This window comes from Pristiophorus japonicus, unplaced genomic scaffold, assembly GCF_044704955.1.
Source record: "Pristiophorus japonicus isolate sPriJap1 unplaced genomic scaffold, sPriJap1.hap1 HAP1_SCAFFOLD_37, whole genome shotgun sequence".
Classification (NCBI taxonomy): domain Eukaryota; kingdom Metazoa; phylum Chordata; class Chondrichthyes; family Pristiophoridae; genus Pristiophorus; species Pristiophorus japonicus.
Genome location: NW_027253543.1, coordinates 1,550,321 through 1,566,483, shown reverse-complemented (window position 1 = coordinate 1,566,483; position 16,163 = coordinate 1,550,321). Strand labels below are relative to the sequence as shown.

The following is a 16,163-nucleotide window of genomic DNA, read 5'->3' as shown; positions in this document are numbered from 1 at the left end:
TATTTTCTTATTGTGATAAATATATATATGTTTTAAATTGTCTTTTTGTCTGGGTTGGTTTGACTTCCCTCCCTCCTTCCTGCCTGTCAATCACCTGTGGCTTCGACATCCGTCCCAGCCTCGCGTGGTCCTGAGACCCGCGCTCACTCACGCACAGCACAATTGCCTTCAGGAATGATAGAAATCCCACTTTAATCTTTTGAAAGGGAAGTGCTGTCCGTGAAGGCCCATTCTACAGCTGTGTAAGAGGGATGTGCTTCCTGTCCTGGATCATTCGGTGTCTGTTCAAACGGGATGGTTGTCAGTTCCGGTTCATCAACTGCCCCTTTAAGACGTATTTTCTCATAATCGGGATCATCCTGTATATTTTAAAAGGAGTTTGAATTCAGTTGCGATAACCGATTGTTAAACTGATGTGTATCAAGCTACATTGACGTTGCCTGTGTCCGTGCACATCCATATCGCAGCGCATCGATTTATTACTCAAAATATTACCATATTTTCATAAATCCACTCCTTGAAAGATCCCATGTCCCAAATTTGCTCTCAGTATAAAAAAATAACAAATTTCATGCCAGCAGCAGCGGCCGCGTGGCTTAATGGATAAGTCGTCTGACTTCGATTGCACCTGTGATGTTATGAAAAGATTGCAGGTTCGAGTCCTGCCGCGGTCAGCTAAATTGCCGCGTGAAATTTTATATTCTTTATTTTGATTCTGCCTCAAAACCAACCATCTCGTGCAGTCACTCACCTAAAGTAAAGGAAGGCTGTTTGCTTTAAAAAGCGAATGGCACATTTTCATCACTGTCGATCTGGTTGAAGGGCAAAACAAGCGGTGAAGTAGACTTTCGTGCACATTATTTCTGTTTGAATGCAAAAAGTAGGGGATGGATGTCTGACGTTGCAGTAAATAGGAGATAAGGTGACTGAGAAGTTCAGGCAAAGGACTGCTGATCCAGTATGCCCTCAACTTCGTCGTTATTGTGTTAAACCGTTTCCACTCGTTTTTTTTCGGCAATCACATTTAACCTCATTGCCAAATTCACCTTTTACTGACAAGAATGCAGCTCGTTGGTGAAGTAATGTCTCAAAGAATAATCTATTCATCAAAGGGAAAACATTAGCAGGAATATGGAGAGGGGGACTCATGAGATAGGTCTCTGAGAGTCAGCACAGGCACGATGGGCCGAATAGCAAACGAAGGTCAGAATCTGAGAGCTAGATCCATTACTCTCGGCGGCTCGTTGGACTAGGGGTATGATTCTCGCTTAGGGGTTCTAATAATTGAAATGCGAGAGGTCCCGGGTTCAAATTCCGGACGAGCCCTGACAACTTTTAGTCAAAAAAACACTTCTCAGCCGGTCGACATGTTTCAAATTAAAACGTTTGATTGCGCGCCGTTGTTCACACAGCGTCCAAAAATCCTGGAGATTCCCAGGAGCAAAGTGAAACTCACCGAACTGAGTAAAGTTCATGCATCTCAGATGTACTCGGCTCAGTGTCTCATTGGACAACCTAAACCCGTGTTTGATTCTGGCCAATTCTTGATCAGTCCATCTTCCGTTCTGCACGCATGAGCTCACCTCCATTGGGATTTGGATACATTCAGCGTCAATCTCAACTTCAACGTGAAACAGACTCTGCCCTTAATATGAGTGCGTCCTGTTTCTCCAGCGCTGAAAAGATGGGACAAGCTGGCTTTGGATTTAGTCCCTTGGCTATCGAATTTAAACCGTTCAGGAAATCAATCCGGGTTGGGCAAGCTGCCTGGTCTGATTAAAAGGCGTTCAGACCCTACATTCCAGGCATGTTATTGTGTTCTGGCCTCAACATTCGGTTCGACGTATCGGATCATAAGCCGCGCTCATTGTCTGCTAATCGTTCTGCTGTTCCCACTAACACCTGCTCTGGTCCATCCTTTGTTATTTTATTGCCCGCTTACCACCCACTTTGCCTTTTCGTATTGTGCCATTTATTATTCAATCATTCCTACGCTCCACTGTATCACAGACATTCCCTTTTGTCCTTCCTCGCTGCCTATTTTTTTCCAGGTGCTATTTTCGTGGAAAAATCTGTAAATTTTACATTTTTCTTAAAATATCGGAATGATCATCTGACTGAACGTGAGCCCGGCTTCTTCATCCACAGAATGTTCACGACCAGCTGAGTTTTACAGAATTCTTTGTTTTTTTCACTGTGTTTCTGTATCGCTTTTAAGGTGATGTCCTGTCTGTCCGAGGTCATTCTCTGTCTCTCCAAAATGGTTGCTATCAGTATCGGATCATTATGTATCTGTTTAAAAGGAATGTGATGTCTGTCCCGGATTTTAAATTACAAATTTCAAAAACTGCCTTTGGAGGTTGCAGGAATTTTAGTTTGTTGGTGTGTTTGTGTAGCGAGGGAGTGTGTGCAAACGTGCTGCGCGATCTTACTGTGCATTTCATGTCATGGGAGAAAAAATGCATTACATGCAACTTGAAGCCACACTGATTTGATTGAACACGCATTCGAGGACTGCCTGACAGGAGAAGAATCTGCTGTGGGATTTTGCTGTTCCACATCTGAAAGAAGGCAAATTATATAAGTTAGAAACATAGCGATTTGAGCGAGAGCTTGCGGATGGGCTTTGTGACATGATGAGCTCTTTCCTCCTTATTTTCAAATACAAATCAAATCAAGACAAGACAAGACATGACTGACTGACTGACTTTGTTTATATAAATATATGTATTAATATTTATATATGCGTATATTAACATACATTCCATACTTTTTAACTTTCAAAATAAATGTGCCTTTTCTGTTCTACCGGCACTGGGCTCTATTGCATTTGAGCTCTTTCACAGCACACGCAGCTGCTGTCAGATCCAGCAGAAAGGCACTCGCGACTTTAAAAGATCGCCTTTGTTCCCCACATCTTCGCTCGTGGCTTGTCTTACACCATGGGCTTACTTGTTTGTGTATTTACTGACTGCACGCCCTGATTTCCAGTGGATTTCAAGCAGTCGCACAGCCTTCGTTCAATCAAAAACATATAGATTAAGAAATAATTATTTCTTTATTGAAATCAAACTAAATTCAATTTTTTGCAATAAAACTGTAAATTTATTGATTTTCTTATTGTGATAAATATATATATGTTTTAAATTGTCTTTTTGTCTGGGTTGATTTTACTTCCCTCCGTCCTTCCTGCCTGTCAATCACCTGTGGCTTCAAAAACCGTCCCAGCCACTCGTGGTCCTGAGATCCGCGCTCACTCACGCACAGCACAATTGCCTTCAGGAATGATAGAAATCCGACTTTAATCTTTTGAAAGGGAAGTGCTGTCCGTGAAGGCCCATTCTACAGCTGTGTAAGATGGATGTGCTTCCTGTCCTGGATCATTCGGTGTCTGTTCAAACGGGATGGTTGTCAGTTCCGGTTCATCAACTGCCCCTTTAAGACGTATTTTCTCATAATCGCGATCATCCTGTATATTTTAAAAGGAGTGTGATTTCAGTTGCGATAACCGATTGTTAAACTGTTGTGTATCAAGCTACATTGACGTTGCCTGTGTCCGTGCACATCCATATCGCAGCGTAACGGTTCATTACTCAAAATATGCCCATATTTTCATAAATCCACTCCTTGAAAGATCCCTTGTCCCAAATTTGCTCTCAGTATAAAAAAAACAACAAATTTCATGCCAGCAGCAGCAGCCGCGTGGCCTAATGGATAAGTCGTCTGACTTCGATTGTAACTGTGATGTTATCAAAAGATTGCAGGTTCGAGTCCTTCCGCGGTCAGCTAACTTGCCGCGTGAAATTTTACATTCTTTATTTTGATTCTGCCTCAAAACCAACCATCTCGTGCAGTCACTCACCGAAAGTAAAGGAAGGCTGTTTGCTTTAAAAAGCGAATGGCACATTTTCATCACTGTCGATCTGGTTGAAGGGCAAAACAAGCGGTGAAGTAGACTTTCGTGCACATTATTTCTGTTTGAATGCAAAAAGTAGGGGATGGATGTCTGACGTTGCAGTAAATAGGAGATAAGGTGACTGAGAAGTTCAGGCAAAGGACTGCTGATCCAGTATGCCCTCAACTTCGTCGTTATTGTGTTAAACCGTTTCCACTCGTTTTTTTTCGGCAATCACATTTAACCTCATTGCCAAATTCACCTTTTACTGACAAGAATGCAGCTCGTTGGTGAAGTAATGTCTCAAAGAATAATCTATTCATCAAAGGGAAAACATTAGCAGGAATATGGAGAGGGGGACTCATGAGATAGGTCTCTGAGAGTCAGCACAGGCACGATGGGCCGAATAGCAAACGAAGGTCAGAATCTGAGAGCTAGATCCCTTACTCTCGGCGGCTCGTTGGACTAGGGGTATGATTCTCGCTTAGGGGTTCTAATAATTGAAATGCGAGAGGTCCCGGGTTCAAATTCCGGACGAGCCCTGACAACTTTTAGTCAAAAAAACACTTCTCAGCCGGTCGACATGTTTCAAATTAAAACGTTTGATTGCGCGCCGTTGTTCACACAGCGTCCAAAAATCCTGGAGATTCCCAGGAGCAAAGTGAAACTCACCGAACTGAGTAAAGTTCATGCATCTCAGATGTACTCGGCTCAGTGTCTCATTGGACAACCTAAACCCGTGTTTGATTCTGGCCAATTCTTGATCAGTCCATCTTCCGTTCTGCACGCATGAGCTCACCTCCATTGGGATTTGGATACATTCAGCGTCAATCTCAACTTCAACGTGAAACAGACTCTGCCCTTAATATGAGTGCGTCCTGTTTCTCCAGCGCTGAAAAGATGGGACAAGCTGGCTTTGGATTTAGTCCCTTGGCTATCGAATTTAAACCGTTCAGGAAATCAATCCGGGTTGGGCAAGCTGCCTGGTCTGATTAAAAGGCGTTCAGACCCTACATTCCAGGCATGTTATTGTGTTCTGGCCTCAACATTCGGTTCGACGTATCGGATCATAAGCCGCGCTCATTGTCTGCTAATCGTTCTGCTGTTCCCACTAACACCTGCTCTGGTCCATCCTTTGTTATTTTATTGCCCGCTTACCACCCACTTTGCCTTTTCGTATTGTGCCATTTATTATTCAATCATTCCTACGCTCCACTGTATCACAGACATTCCCTTTTGTCCTTCCTCGCTGCCTATTTTTTTCCAGGTGCTATTTTCGTGGAAAAATCTGTAAATTTTACATTTTTCTTAAAATATCGGAATGATCATCTGACTGAACGTGAGCCCGGCTTCTTCATCCACAGAATGTTCACGACCAGCTGAGTTTTACAGAATTCTTTGTTTTTTTCACTGTGTTTCTGTATCGCTTTTAAGGTGATGTCCTGTCTGTCCGAGGTCATTCTCTGTCTCTCCAAAATGGTTGCTATCAGTATCGGATCATTATGTATCTGTTTAAAAGGAATGTGATGTCTGTCCCGGATTTTAAATTACAAATTTCAAAAACTGCCTTTGGAGGTTGCAGGAATTTTAGTTTGTTGGTGTGTTTGTGTAGCGAGGGAGTGTGTGCAAACGTGCTGCGCGATCTTACTGTGCATTTCATGTCATGGGAGAAAAAATGCATTACATGCAACTTGAAGCCACACTGATTTGATTGAACACGCATTCGAGGACTGCCTGACAGGAGAAGAATCTGCTGTGGGATTTTGCTGTTCCACATCTGAAAGAAGGCAAATTATATAAGTTAGAAACATAGCGATTTGAGCGAGAGCTTGCGGATGGGCTTTGTGACATGATGAGCTCTTTCCTCCTTATTTTCAAATACAAATCAAATCAAGACAAGACAAGACATGACTGACTGACTGACTTTGTTTATATAAATATATGTATTAATATTTATATATGCGTATATTAACATACATTCCATACTTTTTAACTTTCAAAATAAATGTGCCTTTTCTGTTCTACCGGCACTGGGCTCTATTGCATTTGAGCTCTTTCACAGCACACGCAGCTGCTGTCAGATCCAGCAGAAAGGCACTCGCGACTTTAAAAGATCGCCTTTGTTCCCCACATCTTCGCTCGTGGCTTGTCTTACACCATGGGCTTACTTGTTTGTGTATTTACTGACTGCACGCCCTGATTTCCAGTGGATTTCAAGCAGTCGCACAGCCTTCGTTCAATCAAAAACATATAGATTAAGAAATAATTATTTCTTTATTGAAATCAAACTAAATTCAATTTTTTGCAATAAAACTGTAAATTTATTGATTTTCTTATTGTGATAAATATATATATGTTTTAAATTGTCTTTTTGTCTGGGTTGATTTTACTTCCCTCCGTCCTTCCTGCCTGTCAATCACCTGTGGCTTCAAAAACCGTCCCAGCCACTCGTGGTCCTGAGATCCGCGCTCACTCACGCACAGCACAATTGCCTTCAGGAATGATAGAAATCCGACTTTAATCTTTTGAAAGGGAAGTGCTGTCCGTGAAGGCCCATTCTACAGCTGTGTAAGATGGATGTGCTTCCTGTCCTGGATCATTCGGTGTCTGTTCAAACGGGATGGTTGTCAGTTCCGGTTAATCAACTGACCCTTTAAGACGTATTTTCTCATAATCGCGATCATCCTGTATATTTTAAAAGGAGTGTGATTTCAGTTGCGATAACCGATTGTTAAACTGTTGTGTATCAAGCTACATTGACGTTGCCTGTGTCCGTGCACATCCATATCGCAGCGTAACGGTTCATTACTCAAAATATGCCCATATTTTCATAAATCCACTCCTTGAAAGATCCCTTGTCCCAAATTTGCTCTCAGAATAAAAAAAACAACAAATTTCATGCCAGCAGCAGCAGCCGCGTGGCCTAATGGATAAGTCGTCTGACTTCGATTGTAACTGTGATGTTATCAAAAGATTGCAGGTTCGAGTCCTGCCGCGGTCAGCTAACTTACCGCGTGAAATTTTACATTCTTTATTTTGATTCTGCCTCAAAACCAACCATCTCGTGCAGTCACTCACCGAAAGTAAAGGAAGGCTGTTTGCTTTAAAAAGCTCATGGCACATTTTCATCACTGTCGATCTGGTTGCACGGGCAAAACAAGCGGTGAAGTAGACTTTCGTGCACATTATTTCTGTTTGAATGGAAAAAGTAGGGGATGGATGTCTGACGTTGCAGTAAATAGGAGATAAGGTGACTGAGAAGTTCAGGCAATGGACTGCTGATCCAGTCTGCCCTCAACTTCGTCGTTATTGTGTTAAACCGTTTCCACTCGGTTTTTTTCCGTAATCACATTTAACCTCATTGCCAAATTCACCTTTTACTGACAAGAATGCAGCTCGTTGGTGAAGTAATGTCTCAAAGAATAATCTATTCATCAAAGGGAAAACATGAGCAGGACTATGGAGAGGGGGACGATGGGCCGAATAGCAAACGAAGGTCAGAATCTGAGAGCTAGATCCCTTACTGTCGGCGGCTCGTTGGTCTAGGGGTATGATTCTCGCTTAGGGGTTTTAATAATTGAAATGCGAGAGGTCCAGGGTTCAAATCCCGGACGAGCCCTGACAACTTTTAGTCAAAAAAACACTTCTCAGCCGGTCGACATGTTTCAAATTAAAACGTTTGATTGCGCGCCGTTGTTCACACAGCGTCCAAAAATCCTGGAGATTCCCAGGAGCAAAGTGAAACTCACCGAACTGAGTAAAGTTCATGCATCTCAGATGTGCTCGGCTCAGTGTCTCATTGGACAACCTAAACCCGTGTTTGATTCTGGCCAATTCTTGATCAGTCCATCTTCCGTTCTGCACGCATGAGCTCACCTCCATTGGGATATGGATACATTCAGCGTCAATCTCAACTTCAACGTGAAACAGACTCTGACCTTAATATGAGTGCGTCCTGTTTCTCCAGCGCTGAAAAGATGGGAGAAGCTGGCTTTGGATTTAGTCCCTTGGCTGCCGAATTTAAACCGTACAGGAAATCAATCCGGGGTGGGCAAGCTGCCTGGTCTGATTAAAAGGCGTTCAGACCCTACATTCCAGGCATGTTATTGTGTTCTGGCCTCAACATTCGATTCAACGTCTCGGATCATAAGCCGCGCTCATTGTCTGCTAATGGTTCTGCTGTTCCCACTAACACCTGCTCTAGTCCATCCTTTGTTATTTTATTGCCCGCTTACCAACCACTTTGCCTTTTCGCATTGTGCCATTTATTATTCAATCACTCCTACGCTCCACTGTATCACAGACATTCCCTTTTGTCCTTCCTCGCTGCCTATTTTTTTCCAGGCGCTATTTTCGTGGAAAAATCTGTAAATTTTACATTTTTCTTAAAATATCGGAATGATCATCTGACTGAACGTGAGCCCGGCTTCTTCATCCACAGAATGTTCACGACCAGCTGAGTTTTACAGAATTCTTTGTTTTTTTCACTGTGTTTCTGTATCGCTTTTAAGGTGATGTCCTGTCTGTCCGAGGTCATTCTCTGTCTCTCCAAAATGGTTGCTATCAGTATCGGATCATTATGTATCTGTTTAAAAGGAATGTGATGTCTGTCCCGGATTTTAAATTACAAATTTCAAAAACTGCCTTTGGAGGTTGCAGGAATTTTAGTTTGTTGGTGTGTTTGTGTAGCGAGGGAGTGTGTGCAAACGTGCTGCGCGATCTTACTGTGCATTTCATGTCATGGGAGAAAAAATGCATTACATGCAACTTGAAGCCACACTGATTTGATTGAACACGCATTCGAGGACTGCCTGACAGGAGAAGAATCTGCTGTGGGATTTTGCTGTTCCACATCTGAAAGAAGGCAAATTATATAAGTTAGAAACATAGCGATTTGAGCGAGAGCTTGCGGATGGGCTTTGTGACATGATGAGCTCTTTCCTCCTTATTTTCAAATACAAATCAAATCAAGACAAGACAAGACATGACTGACTGACTGACTTTGTTTATATAAATATATGTATTAATATTTATATATGCGTATATTAACATACATTCCATACTTTTTAACTTTCAAAATAAATGTGCCTTTTCTGTTCTACCGGCACTGGGCTCTATTGCATTTGAGCTCTTTCACAGCACACGCAGCTGCTGTCAGATCCAGCAGAAAGGCACTCGCGACTTTAAAAGATCGCCTTTGTTCCCCACATCTTCGCTCGTGGCTTGTCTTACACCATGGGCTTACTTGTTTGTGTATTTACTGACTGCACGCCCTGATTTCCAGTGGATTTCAAGCAGTCGCACAGCCTTCGTTCAATCAAAAACATATAGATTAAGAAATAATTATTTCTTTATTGAAATCAAACTAAATTCAATTTTTTGCAATAAAACTGTAAATTTATTGATTTTCTTATTGTGATAAATATATATATGTTTTAAATTGTCTTTTTGTCTGGGTTGATTTTACTTCCCTCCGTCCTTCCTGCCTGTCAATCACCTGTGGCTTCAAAAACCGTCCCAGCCACTCGTGGTCCTGAGATCCGCGCTCACTCACGCACAGCACAATTGCCTTCAGGAATGATAGAAATCCGACTTTAATCTTTTGAAAGGGAAGTGCTGTCCGTGAAGGCCCATTCTACAGCTGTGTAAGATGGATGTGCTTCCTGTCCTGGATCATTCGGTGTCTGTTCAAACGGGATGGTTGTCAGTTCCGGTTAATCAACTGACCCTTTAAGACGTATTTTCTCATAATCGCGATCATCCTGTATATTTTAAAAGGAGTGTGATTTCAGTTGCGATAACCGATTGTTAAACTGTTGTGTATCAAGCTACATTGACGTTGCCTGTGTCCGTGCACATCCATATCGCAGCGTAACGGTTCATTACTCAAAATATGCCCATATTTTCATAAATCCACTCCTTGAAAGATCCCTTGTCAGAAAATTTGCTCTCAGAATAAAAAAAACAACAAATTTCATGCCAGCAGCAGCAGCCGCGTGGCCTAATGGATAAGTCGTCTGACTTCGATTGTAACTGTGATGTTATCAAAAGATTGCAGGTTCGAGTCCTGCCGCGGTCAGCTATCTTGCCGCGTGAAATTTTACATTCTTTATTTTGATTCTGCCTCAAAACCAACCATCTCGTGCAGTCACTCACCGAAAGTAAAGGAAGGCTGTTTGCTTTAAAAAGCTCATGGCACATTTTCATCACTGTCGATCTGGTTGCACGGGCAAAACAAGCGGTGAAGTAGACTTTCGTGCACATTATTTCTGTTTGAATGGAAAAAGTAGGGGATGGATGTCTGACGTTGCAGTAAATAGGAGATAAGGTGACTGAGAAGTTCAGGCAATGGACTGCTGATCCAGTCTGCCCTCAACTTCGTCGTTATTGTGTTAAACCGTTTCCACTCGGTTTTTTTCCGTAATCACATTTAACCTCATTGCCAAATTCACCTTTTACTGACAAGAATGCAGCTCGTTGGTGAAGTAATGTCTCAAAGAATAATCTATTCATCAAAGGGAAAACATGAGCAGGACTATTGAGAGGGGGACGATGGGCCGAATAGCAAACGAAGGTCAGAATCTGAGAGCTAGATCCCTTACTGTCGGCGGCTCGTTGGTCTAGGGGTATGATTCTCGCTTAGGGGTTTTAATAATTGAAATGCGAGAGGTCCCGGGTTCAAATCCCGGACGAGCCCTGACAACTTTTAGTCAAAAAAACACTTCTCAGCCGGTCGACATGTTTCAAATTAAAACGTTTGATTGCGCGCCGTTGTTCACACAGCGTCCAAAAATCCTGGAGATTCCCAGGAGCAAATTGAAACTCACCGAACTGAGCAAAGTTCATGCATCTCAGATGTGCTCGGCTCAGTGTCTCATTGGACAACCTAAACCCGTGTTTGATTCTGGCCAATTCTTGATCAGTCCATCTTCCGTTCTGCACGCATGAGCTCACCTCCATTGGGATATGGATACATTCAGCGTCAAACTCAACTTCAACGTGAAACAGACTCTGCCCTTAATATGAGTGCGTCCTGTTTCTCCAGCGCTGAAAAGATGGGAGAAGCTGGCTTTGGATTTAGTCCCTTGGCTGCCGAATTTAAACCGTACAGAAAATCAATCCGGGGTGGGCAAGCTGCCTGGTCTGATTAAAAGGCGTTCAGACCCTACATTCCAGGCATGTTATTGTGTTCTGGCCTCAACATTCGATTCAACGTCTTGGATCATAAGCCGCGCTCATTGTCTGCTAATGGTTCTGCTGTTCCCACTAACACCTGCTCTAGTCCATCCTTTGTTATTTTATTGCCCGCTTACCACCCACTTTGCCTTTTCGCATTGTGCCATTTATTTTTCAATCACTCCTACGCTCCACTGTATCACAGACATTCCCTTTTGTCCTTCCTAGCTGCCTATTTTTTTCCAGGCGCTATTTTCGTGGAAGAAATCTGTAAACTTTACATTTTTCTTAAAATATCGGAATGATCATCTGACTGAACGTGAGCCCGGGTTCTTCATCCACAGAATGTTCACGACCAGCTGAGTTTTACAGAATTCTTTGTTTTTGTTCACTGTGTTTCTGTATCGCTTTTAAGGTGATGTCCTGTCTGTCCGAGGTCATTCTCTGTCTCTCAAAAATGGTTGCTATCAGTATCGGATCATTATGTATCTGTTTAAAAGGAATGTGCTGTCTGTCCCGGATTTTAAATTACAAATTTCAAAAACTGCCTTTGGAGGTTGCAGGAATTTTAGTTTGTTGGTGTGTTTCTGTAGCGAGGGAGTGTGTGCAAACGTGCTGCGCGATCTTACTGTGCATTTCATGTCATGGGAGAAAAAATGCATTACATGCAACTTGAAGCCACACTGATTTGATTGAACACACATTCGAGGACTGCCTGACAGGAGAAGAATCTGCTGTGGGATTTTGCTGTTCCACATCTGAAAGAAGGCAGATTATATAAGTTAGAAACATAGCGATTTGAGCGAGAGCTTGCGGATGGGCTTTGTGACATGATGAGCTCTTTCCTCCTTATTTTCAAATACAAATCAAATCAAGACAAGACAAGACATGACTGACTGACTGACTTTGTTTATATAAATATATGTATTAATATTTATATATGCGTATATTAACATACATTCCATACTTTTTAACTTTCAAAATAAATGTGCCTTTTCTGTTCTACCGGCACTGGGCTCTTTTGCATTTGAGCTCTTTCACAGCACACGCAGCTGCTGTCAGATCCAGCAGAAAGGCACTCGCGACTTTAAAAGATCGCCTTTGTTCCCCACATCTTCGCTCGTGGCTTGTCTTACACCATGGGCTTACTTGTTTGTGTATTTACTGACTGCACGCCCTGATTTCCAGTGGATTTCAAGCAGTCGCACAGCTTTCGTTCAATCAAAAACATATAGATTAAGAAATAATTATTTCTTTATTGAAATCAAACTAAATTCAATTTTTTGCAATAAAACTGTAAATTTATTTATTTTCTTATTGTGATAAATATATATATGTTTTAAATTGTCTTTTTGTCTGGGTTGATTTTACTTTCCTCCGTCCTTCCTGCCTGTCAATCACCTGTGGCTTCAAAAACCGTCCCAGCCACTCGTGGTCCTGAGATCCGCGCTCACTCACGCACAGCACAATTGCCTTCAGGAATGATAGAAATCCGACTTTAATCTTTTGAAAGGGAAGTGCTGTCCGTGAAGGCCCATTCTACAGCTGTGTAAGATGGATGTGCTTCCTGTCCTGGATCATTTGGTGTCTGTTCAAACGGGATGGTTGTCAGTTCCGGTTCATCAACTGCCCCTTTAAGACGTATTTTCTCATAATCGCGATCATCCTGTATATTTTAAAAGGAGTGTGATTTCAGTTGCGATAACCGATTGTTAAACTGTTGTGTATCAAGCTACATTGACGTTGCCTGTGTCCGTGCACATCCATATCGCAGCGTAACGGTTCATTACTCAAAATATGCCCATATTTTCATAAATCCACTCCTTGAAAGATCCCTTGTCCCAAATTTGCTCTCAGTATAAAAAAACCAACAAATTTCATGCCAGCAGCAGCAGCCGCGTGGCCTAATGGATAAGTCGTCTGACTTCGATTGTAACTGTGATGTTATCAAAAGATTGCAGGTTCGAGTCCTTCCGCGGTCAGCTAACTTGCCGCGTGAAATTTTACATTCTTTATTTTGATTCTGCCTCAAAACCAACCATCTCGTGCAGTCACTCACCGAAAGTAAAGGAAGGCTGTTTGCTTTAAAAAGCTCATGGCACATTTTCATCACTGTCGATCTGGTTGCACGGGCAAAACAAGCGGTGAAGTAGACTTTCGTGCACATTATTTCTGTTTGAATGGAAAAAGTAGGGGATGGATGTCTGACGTTGCAGTAAATAGGAGATAAGGTGACTGAGAAGTTCAGGCAATGGACTGCTGATCCAGTCTGCCCTCAACTTCGTCGTTATTGTGTTAAACCGTTTCCACTCGGTTTTTTTCCGTAATCACATTTAACCTCATTGCCAAATTCACCTTTTACTGACAAGAATGCAGCTCGTTGGTGAAGTAATGTCTCAAAGAATAATCTATTCATCAAAGGGAAAACATGAGCAGGACTATGGAGAGGGGGACGATGGGCCGAATAGCAAACGAAGGTCAGAATCTGAGAGCTAGATCCCTTACTGTCGGCGGCTCGTTGGTCTAGGGGTATGATTCTCGCTTAGGGGTTTTAATAATTGAAATGCGAGAGGTCCCGGGTTCAAATCCCGGACGAGCCCTGACAACTTTTAGTCAAAAAAACACTTCTCAGCCGGTCGACATGTTTCAAATTAAAACGTTTGATTGCGCGCCGTTGTTCACACAGCGTCCAAAAATCCTGGAGATTCCCAGGAGCAAAGTGAAACTCACCGAACTGAGTAAAGTTCATGCATCTCAGATGTGCTCGGCTCAGTGTCTCATTGGACAACCTAAACCCGTGTTTGATTCTGGCCAATTCTTGATCAGTCCATCTTCCGTTCTGCACGCATGAGCTCACCTCCATTGGGATATGGATACATTCAGCGTCAATCTCAACTTCAACGTGAAACAGACTCTGCCCTTAATATGAGTGGGTCCTGTCTCCAGCGCTGAAAAGATGGGAGAAGCTGGCTTTGGATTTAGTCCCTTGGCTGCCGAATTTAAACCGTACAGGAAATCAATCCGGGGTGGGCAAGCTGCCTGGTCTGATTAAAAGGCGTTCAGACCCTACATTCCAGGCATGTTATTGTGTTCTGGCCTCAACATTCGATTCAACGTCTTGGATCATAAGCCGCGCTCATTGTCTGCTAATGGTTCTGCTGTTCCCACTAACACCTGCTCTAGTCCATCCTTTGTTATTTTATTGCCCGCTTACCACCCACTTTGCCTTTTCGCATTGTGCCATTTATTATTCAATCACTCCTACGCTCCACTGTATCACAGACATTCCCTTTTGTCCTTCCTCGCTGCCTATTTTTTTCCAGGCGCTATTTTCGTGGAAGAAATCTGTAAACTTTACATTTTTCTTAAAATATCGGAATGATCATCTGACTGAACGTGAGCCCGGGTTCTTCATCCACAGAATGTTCACGACCAGCTGAGTTTTACAGAATTCTTTGTTTTTGTTCACTGTGTTTCTGTATCGCTTTTAAGGTGATGTCCTGTCTATCCGAGGTCATTCTCTGTCTCTCCAAAATGGTTGCTATCAGTATCGGATCATTATGTATCTGTTTAAAAGGAATGTGCTGTCTGTCCCGGATTTTAAATTACAAATTTCAAAAACTGCCTTTGGAGGTTGCAGGAATTTTAGTTTGTTGGTGTGTTTCTGTAGCGAGGGAGTGTGTGCAAACGTGCTGCGCGATCTTACTGTGCATTTCATGTCATGGGAGAAAAAATGCATTACATGCAACTTGAAGCCACACTGATTTGATTGAACACACATTCGAGGACTGCCTGACAGGAGAAGAATCTGCTGTGGGATTTTGCTGTTCCACATCTGAAAGAAGGCAAATTATATAAGTTAGAAACATAGCGATTTGAGCGAGAGCTTGCGGATGGGCTTTGTGACATGATGAGCTCTTTCCTCCTTATTTTCAAATACAAATCAAATCAAGACAAGACAAGACATGACTGACTGACTGACTTTGTTTATATAAATATATGTATTAATATTTATATATGCGTATATTAAAATACATTCCATACTTTTTAACTTTCAAAATAAATGTGCCTTTTCTGTTCTACCGGCACTGAGCTCTTTTGCATTTGAGCTCTTTCACAGCACACGCAGCTGCTGTCAGATCCAGCAGAAAGGCACTCGCGACTTTAAAAGATCGCCTTTGTTCCCCACATCTTCGCTCGTGGCTTGTCTTACACCATGGGCTTACTTGTTTGTGTATTTACTGACTGCACGCCCTGATTTCCAGTGGATTTCAAGCAGTCGCACAGCCTTCGTTCAATCAAAAACATATAGATTAAGAAATAATTATTTCTTTATTGAAATCAAACTAAATTCAATTTTTTGCAATAAAACTGTAAATTTATTTATTTTCTTATTGTGATAAATATATATATGTTTTAAATTGTCTTTTTGTCTGGGTTGATTTTACTTCCCTCCGTCCTTCCTGCCTGTCAATCACCTGTGGCTTCAAAAACCGTCCCAGCCACTCGTGGTCCTGAGATCCGCGCTCACTCACGCACAGCACAATTGCCTTCAGGAATGATAGAAATCCGACTTTAATCTTTTGAAAGGGAAGTGCTGTCCGTGAAGGCCCATTCTACAGCTGTGTAAGATGGATGTGCTTCCTGTCCTGGATCATTCGGTGTCTGTTCAAACGGGATGGTTGTCAGTTCCGGTTCATCAACTGCCCCTTTAAGACGTATTTTCTCATAATCGCGATCATCCTGTATATTTTAAAAGGAGTGTGATTTCAGTTGCGATAACCGATTGTTAAACTGTTGTGTATCAAGCTACATTGACGTTGCCTGTGTCCGTGCACATCCATATCGCAGCGTAACGGTTCATTACTCAAAATATGCCCATATTTTCATAAATCCACTCCTTGAAAGATCCCTTGTCCCAAATTTGCTCTCAGTATAAAAAAAACAACAAATTTCATGCCAGCAGCAGCAGCCGCGTGGCCTAATGGATAAGTCGTCTGACTTCGATTGTAACTGTGATGTTATCAAAAGATTGCAGGTTCGAGTCCTGCCGCGGTCAGCTAACTTGCCGCGTGAAATTTTACATTCTTTA

The 16,163-nt window shown here is 42.3% G+C and overlaps 3 non-coding genes across 3 annotated transcripts; all 3 read left to right on the top strand.

Moving 5' to 3' along the window:
- The first annotated feature begins 7,426 nt into the window (after positions 1-7,426).
- On the top strand, positions 7,427-7,514 carry trnap-agg (transfer RNA proline (anticodon AGG)). The gene is given in 2 exon segments: positions 7,427-7,462; positions 7,479-7,514. It is a non-coding gene; the product is annotated as a tRNA-Pro (tRNA).
- Positions 7,515-10,504: 2,990 nt separating this feature from the next.
- Positions 10,505-10,592, top strand: trnap-agg (transfer RNA proline (anticodon AGG)). The gene is given in 2 exon segments: positions 10,505-10,540; positions 10,557-10,592. It is a non-coding gene; the product is annotated as a tRNA-Pro (tRNA).
- Positions 10,593-13,583: 2,991 nt separating this feature from the next.
- On the top strand, positions 13,584-13,671 carry trnap-agg (transfer RNA proline (anticodon AGG)). Its single transcript is given in 2 exon segments — positions 13,584-13,619; positions 13,636-13,671. It is a non-coding gene; the product is annotated as a tRNA-Pro (tRNA).
- The last annotated feature ends 2,492 nt before the right edge of the window (positions 13,672-16,163 follow it).